We start from the raw sequence: 8645 nt of genomic DNA on the forward strand, positions 1-8645 counted from the left end.
AACAGAGTGGCATGAGATAAGACTGGAAAAAGAACTTGGGGCTGCCTAAGAAACTAATAAAGGATTTTCTACATGTGGAAGAATCACTTTAGCTGTAAATTGGAAAACAAATTAGAAGGAGTTCTGAGTAGACGAATGCAGCTCTTTTGGTTAAGAAGCTCTTGCAGTGATCTAGCAAGAGGTAATAATACTCCTTTGTACTAGGTGACTATGGAGATAAAGAAATGATTTTTTTCAAGAGCTATTTGGAAGGTGAGATTTATAGGAGTCAAGGATGACTGTTTAGTTTTCTGGCTTGTGCTATTAGATGCATGGAGGTGTCATTCACCAAGACGTAGAACAATAATAGAGGATCATGTTTAGGATAAGCAGATGTCTTAAATTCAGTCTTGGACAATTGAAGTTGAGTTAACTTTGACACACACAGTGGAAATGCCAAATAGGCAATTGGATAGATAGGTCTGGAACCCAGAGGGCAGTTTTGGCCTGGATGTACAAATTTGGGATTCATCAGAAAATAATGGTCATTGAAGCCATGAACATAGATGATGTTACTTGGGGCAGAGAACATAGAGTGAAAAAAAAGAGGGCCTGGGACTAACTCCGAGTTTTAATGGCAAGGTAGAGAAAGATAAACTGGCAACAAATACTAAGAAAAAGTTATTATGGAGGTAGAAAGAAGTGCAGTGTGGTAAAACAAAGGGCTTATTTCATGAAGCAGGGAATGATTAATATCATTGAATCTTGAGAGATTAGATGGGGATAAAAGAAAATCAATGTGATTTAACAACATGGAAGCAATTGGTGCCCTTAGCCAGAGCTGCTTTGTTGGAATGGAAAGAGTGAAGCCAGACTACAGTGAAAAGAGGAGGAACTGGGAGATGAAGTCACATGGACAATAAGTGTTAAGACCTCTTACAAAATCTGGTTCTGAAGTGGGAGAGAGGGCAAGATGGAGGAGTACTAGTAGATCTAGGGAGATTATGGGATTTCGTGGCAATTATTTTAAAAGGAGAGAGACTCAAGCATGTGTTTATTCAACAAATATTTACTGAGTACTTACCTTGTGCTAAGCCCTATTTTAGGCAATAGGGATGCAGCAGAGAACATTAAAGTCCCTATTCCTATGGAATCTACATCCTAGTGAGGAGGTGGAGGGACCAAGACAATAAACAAGCATATAAGTATATAATATGCCCAGTAGAGAAGACTGATAAAGGAAGGTGAATGAGATGAGTAATAACAAGTGTTGGAGAGGTTGTGGTGAAAAAAGAACCCTCATTCACTGTTCGTGGGAATGTAGACTGGTACAACCACTATGGAAAACAGTATGGAGGTTCCTCAAAAAATTAAGAATAGAGTTACCATATAGCTCAGCAACCCCTCTTGTGGGTATTTACCCCCAAAATTTAAAAACACTTATTCCTAAAGATATATGTACTCCTATGTTCATTGCAGCATTATTCACGATTACCAAGACATGAAAACAACCGAAATGTCCTTCCATAAATGATTGGATAAAGAAGATGTGGTACATATATACAATGGAATACTACCCAGCCATAAGAAAAGCTGTAATACTGCCATTTGTGCAAACATGGATGGATTTTGAGAATGTCATGCTAAGTGAAATATGTCAGAAGGAAAAAGTCAAGAACCATATGATTTCACTCATATGTGGTATATAAACTAAAAGCAACAAATGAACAAACAAGACAAACAAAAACCCATAGACACAGACAATAGTATGGTGGTTACCAGTGGGAAGGGAGTAAAGGGTATAAAATATATAGTGACAAAAAGAGACTTGACTTTGGGTAGTGACCACACAGTACAATATACAGATGATGTATTATAGAATTGTACCATTGAAACACATAATTTTATTTACCAACATCACCCCAATAAATTTAATACAAATTATTTTAAAATAAAATAAAGGAAGGTGATAGAAGTACCTGAAGCTGGAGTACTATTTTATACAATCGTTGGACTAGAATGACCTCTGGTGTAAGGTTGCCAGATTTAGCAAATATAGATTTGGGATTCCCAGTTAAATTTAAATTTTAGTTAAAGAACAAATACTTTACAGTGTAAGTATTTATCCCATGCAATATTTGGGTCATATTTATACTAAAACACTATTTGTAGTTTATCCTGTATTTAATCTGGCATGCTCACTCTGATGAGATGACATTTTTGGTGTTTAATGTCAGTGGGGACCCTCCAATTAAAAAGGATTAGTTGAATAGAAAGGAGAGAAGGGAGGCTGTACTTCAGAGTGGTATAAAGCACCCAAGAAATATGAAGAATGGGATCCAGAGCCCAGGTGGAGGACTTTGCCCTAGACAAGAGAAGGAAGAGGAGATGCATGTGGACAGGAAATGGTTTATAAGCATGGTAGGGGGGAGGGGAAGGATATCTGTAATTTTTTCTTTGTGAATAGGTTAGAAAGACAGGGGCTGAAAGGGAGAGATGTGTGGATGGGGGGGGGGGGTGCGTGGACTGAAGGTTGAAGAAAATGGAGATATGAAAAGAGGAGGAGCATGAGTTCTCCAGTTGAGAACTCTTAGGTTATAAATGAAGTTGATTATTCATAGTCTCCATGACCATTACTGAGGGCCCAGAAGGTGCTTCCCCACTGACCCACCCAACCCATGGCTCTTGTATTGGCAGAGCTTGCTAAGTACTTACTCCCACCATCTTTGCCTTGGGGGCCCATTAAGCATTTTAGTTATGTTCCTTTCATTGGCAAGATTGCTGCCACTGTAGAAGCTACTTTAATAGCCCTACTTAGGAAAGGAGATGCATATGAAGATAACATCAAAAGAGCCATTTATGAAACATCTAATTTTGACACTAACACCATCTACACAACCTGAAGTCCACTGGAGATTTTGCAATTAACTTGCTAATTTGAACAATTATTGACAGCCAGTCCACATAGATAACACAGCGAACTTAACTTTTTGGTTTTGGTTTTTTGTGTCTGTGGTGTTTAAGTTTCTGCCTTTTCCCTCAGTGTGGCATCTTTCCTTGTCTGAGTTGCACATACATGTCGCATTTAAGAAAGAAGAAAATCTTTCTAAACAAGTTAAAACCCATTTTATTCATTATTAACACTTTACATTTCATAATCATAGTATTGCATCCTTAACAAGCATAATAATTGCTTTGCATTATTTCATTTATATGCAGAACATTTTTTATGACATGTGCCTTCATGTTTCATAAACATGGGGGTGAATACAGAGCTCCTTCCCAGAGTGAGAGAAATGTGGGCATAACCTTCTTTCATGGGGAGATTAGCTCAGTAGGCCATTAACTGTGCTCCTGTCCGTGCAAATCAAGAGCTCAGCGGGCAGCAGCGTTTGGTGACATTTCCCTTGCACTTGAACACGTGCAATCACTGTTCAACAGGAGAGATGCAAATTTTCACCATGAAAAGGTGTATTTGGGATGGGAGGAGTGCATTGCAAAGAGCTCCTCTCTTCCCGTCTCCCAGGGTGAGGAAAGCACTGAGAACTTGCAGAGGCATCCTGTTAGCACTGTCTAGTGAATTCAAATAGAGAGAAGAGGTGATCTGTGAAAAACTATTAATCAGTGACCTAAAGGGGATGGGATGTGATCAGGATGGGAACATTGGATATTCAAATATTTGCTGTTTGGCCTTCTTGGCTTCCTTGGGTCTTGTTCTCTGTGGACCCTTCCCTGGCTTACATGATGTAGAGCTGGGTTTTCAGCCATGGTTGTAGCCATCTCATAACAAATGTAGCTTTAGGCAAAAAGTAGGTCTTTTGGAGTTTGTTGAGGGGGGTGAGGGAGAATGTGTCTCTTACACGTGAGAGAGAAAGCCTGGTTCTGAACCAGACTTCTGGATGTTTCTATGAAAAATCATTGCGATTGATCAAAATCCTATGGGGAACTGCTGCTGGCTGTGATTGGGATTGGTGTCTCTTATAGAGTCAGAGAATTCAGATATGAAAGAGACTAAATTGTTAACCTTGTCCAGTGGTCTTGAGACATGGCACTGGCCATTGCACTTGAGACACTGTGTTCCCATCACAATCATTTGGGAACAAAAGTGTCAAAATTTTGCATGTCAGAAGGGATTAAAGACGACCCCCATGTTAATGTCACTTTCTCTCACTTGCATCCTGATTTATTTTCCTGACTGGGAGACAAAGGGAATATGGCACTCTTATAGCTAGTGTATGTCTGAAAACAATACCCACCATTAATGATATGGAGAATAAAGTTTGAGAATGACAGTCACCATGAGCAGACAGCTGCCTCAGTGTCCACAGGCCCGCTAGCCTGGTCTAGGCTTTGCTGTAGTGTCAGCAACACTCCTTCTACTAAGGGCCATGACCTCAGAAATCTAACGGATAGCCGTGGTTTTGTACTTTTACCAGAGTGGTGGGTAGTAGCAGAGCCCATCTAACCTTGAGCCTGACTACCAGTCCTTGGACAAGAAAAAGGATTGCACTAGTTTTTCGGGGATTTTAAACCAATATCCTAATCCTGTCTTCAGGAGAGGGTCCCATTAGTTGTCATCACTTTCCATAAATCACAGGAGTTAGACAAATTATGTTATGTACCACCTCTTATGTTTGCACAGTCAAAATAAAGTGGAGAATGGTCTAATTAAGCAATGTTCATTGATGCATATGAGGAATTTGGAAAAATTAAGATCAAGACCCACATATTCCCCTTATAAGCAGGCTTGCCGTCCCTAACACACAGGTGAGAACTTTATTGTTCCATTTTATTTTACATTTGTAAACAGCATATCAGAGATAGAAAATACAGCCTCCATTTTCTTATCAAAAATTCCAATTTCTATATCCTGACAAAAAGGCCTGCTAGTACTCCACTTCTAGTTCAGGAGCAATTTAAAATAAAATAAAACAAACATAACACAAAACAAACAAACAAAAAGCCCATCTTTATTCTACCTATCAGATGAAGTCAATACATCTGTCTTTCATACACTTCACTTTATAGTTTCTAACCTTCAATTCTGTTTTACTTACAAGAGCAAGGTGTGGGATTTAAAAAAAATTTGCTTTAGAATATAAATTATTAGCTAAATAAATAGAGGCTACTCGTTGGGAAAAAAAAGATTTTCCCCTTTGAGAGAACCCATTAGACATGGCATTGTACATTCAATTATTAACAGTTCTTTCTAACTGCATGCAGTAAATCAGTTTCCAAATGATGATGGTGATTCTACATCACAGACAGACATTACTTCTCTCTCTGTACACCAACAGGGTGTTCAATACATTTAGGACTTAGAAGCTAAAATCAATAGAGTATGTCCTATATACTTGGGAAAATAATCAAAATAATGCACTATATTTACACCATGCCTTAAAGTTTATAAAGAACTTTATCATATATTATCTTCTTTGGACCTTACAAAAGACCATAAAAAAAAGAAATTGCTGCCGAAACCGTTTTGGCTCAGTGGATAGAGCGTCTACCTGTGGACTGAAAGGTCCCAGGTTCGATTCTGGTCAAGGGCATGTACCTGGGTTGCGGGCATATCCCCAGTAGGAGATGTGCAGGAGGCAGCTGATCGATGTTTCTCGCTCATCGATGTTTCTAACTTTCTATCTCTCTCCCTTCCTCTCTGTAAAAAAATCAATAAAATATATTTAAAAAAAAAAAAGAAATTGCTAAACAAATTATGTAAGATCCATGCAATGGAGTATTTTTAGCCCTTTAAACAGGATCAGTGTGAAGTAGAATGATGCCATATTGTTAGTAAAAGAAGTTGCAGAACAACATTTACAGATGAGATTCCATTTTTATTAAAAAATTATAAAATATGACTTTTGCATATACATGTAAATATATATATAATGTGTTTGTATGAACCTAGAAAAATATGCTTCACGCTCTGGGATGGTATTGGAGGGGCAGAGAAGGGATACTACCACTTCTTTCCATATATATATGTACTTTAAAAAGTACCGTTAAATTGTGGATAATTCAACAATTTCATGTTTTTCTGCATTTAGCAAATAAAACTTTCAAAAAAGTGTCTTCATTTTGAGGATGAAAAAGCAAGGCTCAGAGATTTCCACTAATTTTTGCAAGGGCACGCAGCTCACTCCTAGAATCCAGGTCCCTTCTTCTCCAGCAACTGCTCTGGCTACCTTATACCCAGAACAGAGCATCCGAACTGTAGGCAAGGCTGGGAGCACTCGCAAGCGCCAATCTCTGCCCTTAAGGAGTGCTATCCCTTAAGACTTCTTGGCCCAAAGCAGCGGTGTTTCAGTCTAGTTAGCATATAAAAATATAAAAGTAGCTAAATGCCTGTATTTTCTCTTTCTGGGAAGAAGGCCGCCTGGTTAACTGTGTCTGGATGGAATTCCGAAAGTCTGTGTTCCTACCCCGAGTTGTGCATATTGGGTGAGCCGCTGAACACTGAGTCTCAGTTTCCTCACCTGTGAAAATATTGTGCTGACCTACTTTCTTGGGATAGGTGGGTGGGCTACTTCATGATTTAAAACTGCTTTGAAAATACAAAGCTCCATTGAAATTGTTTGTCGACAGTTCCTCCTGGCTTACACCTTCCTTCCTTCTCATGCCCTTCTCTGGCATATGAGCCCTATATAGACTTGGTATTTTTCTATGTCTGATCTAAAAGTTTACAAAATTAAGCAGTCATTTTCAAATTGGAAATGTGTCTTCTGGTATTTGGCTCAAATTAGAAAATGGAGTCATTATTTCTTCCAAATCTGAATGCAAAGTGTGTGTGTGTGTGTGTGTGTGTGTGTGTGTGTGTGTGTGTGTGTGTGTTTAAGACAATCAGGAGGCCTGGAGGTAGTTTGGGGTGCTAGCACCAGGTGGGCACTTCCCCAGCTTCATTAGGCATTGTGGGGCTCAACATTGTGTGGACTGTAAGAATTAGTGATACAGCCCTAGCTGGTCTGGCTCAGTGGATAAAGTGTCAGCCTGTGGACTGAAGGGTCCCAGGTTCAATTCTGATCAAAGGCAAATGCCTGGGTTTCGGGCTTGATCCCCAGTAGGGGCATGCAGCAGGACTGATCAATGATACTCTCTCATCATTGATGTTTCTATCTCTCTCTCCCTCTCCCTTCTTCTCTGAAATCAATAAAAATATATTTAAAAAAAGAATTAGTGATACAGTCTTTAGGAGGAAGGAAGAAACTGTTTTCTCTTTTTCTGTCTCCCATTATTCACTTTCCCTGCCTGACCCATGGTTGCCTTCTCTGCTGGTGTCGGGGGAACTAGAGACAAGGCACCAATAAAGTACCATGTAAATAAAGAAAAAGAGATCAGAAAAGGAAAACAGAGTTTGCATAAGTTTTTTTTTTGTTTTTGTTTTTGTTTTTGTTTTTTTACCAAGTAGGACACTGTTGAGTGAAAGAAGAAGCCTGTACCAAGAGCAGAGTTCCCCCTCCTTCTGCCTCACCTCAGACCATGCCAGGGCCAAGGGATGATGAGAAGGGGATGTGGGTGGTCACATTATAGGCCCACACCCATGGAACATTCAAACATGGGTCTGACAAGGTTTGGGGAAATCCTGGCCTTCTGAGTTATAGCTGGAATCCTCTTCAATTTCCCTCTTCTTTCATATTTGAAATATTTTCAAAATTTTCTCAATGTTAATCTCGAGTTTTTGGTTAGTAAAAATGTCTTTCTCCACATATATTACACTTTTCCTGGGCCATAAAATATTGTAATTCCACCAATACCTACACCAGAGCTTTGTGTACAGCGGGCAATTCAGAATGACTAATAAAAATAATTCTAGATGTTGTCCAGTGTGTGTCAACTGCTCTGGGATTCTGGGATCATATCTCCAGACTCCTGCCAGCTTACTCCGGTAATGTGAATATTTATTGTTTAGGGGACTTTCCTTGGTTAGTGATCATCCATGCCCTAGCATACTTGTGAAGACCCCACAAAATCCATTTTGAGCAAGAGAATTAATTATTCTTCCTTTCTGAGAAGCTCTTAGATTCTTTTAACTTGTGGGGAGAACCAAGATGGCGGCATAGGTTAACGCCGGAGTTTGCTGCTTTGAACAACTACTTCAAAAGTGAAACCAAAAAACGGAAGGGACATCACCCAGAACCACAGGAACGCTGGCTGAGTGGAAGTCCTACAACTAGGAGGAAAGAGAAACGCATACGGACACTCAGAGGAGGCGCAGTGCTGAAGTCAAATTCTGAGGTGCGGAGCGGGCTGGCGGCGGAGGGCGCGGTTGGCGTTTTCAATCGGGAGGGAGTCGCAGACTCTGAGCTCCAGATCCGGGCGAGTCTTTAGGGACCCAGACTCAAACGGGAGAAGCGGGACTGTCTGGCTTCGGTCAGAGCGAGTGCAGCTTTCTCTCTGAGCTTTGCAGCGGGTGCTGGGACTCAGAGAGGCAGAGCCCCTGGGGACAGGACTGAGAGCCGCCATAACTGCTCTCTCCGGCCCGCCCTGTTGATCCTGTTCTACCCGCCCCGCCCAAGCCCTGCACACAGGCATTTGCCGGATAGCCTCAGGCAAAGGCTAGATTAGCACCTCCCTAGAGGACAGAAGTTCTCTCACTACTGACACAGCTGATTCTCATAGCCACTTGGCCTAGAGGTCAAACCCTCCCTGGAATTAGCTACAACAAT

The sequence above is a fragment of the Myotis myotis genome, unplaced genomic scaffold (assembly GCF_014108235.1).
Source record: "Myotis myotis isolate mMyoMyo1 unplaced genomic scaffold, mMyoMyo1.p scaffold_m19_p_11, whole genome shotgun sequence".
NCBI classification, from domain to species: domain Eukaryota; kingdom Metazoa; phylum Chordata; class Mammalia; order Chiroptera; family Vespertilionidae; genus Myotis; species Myotis myotis.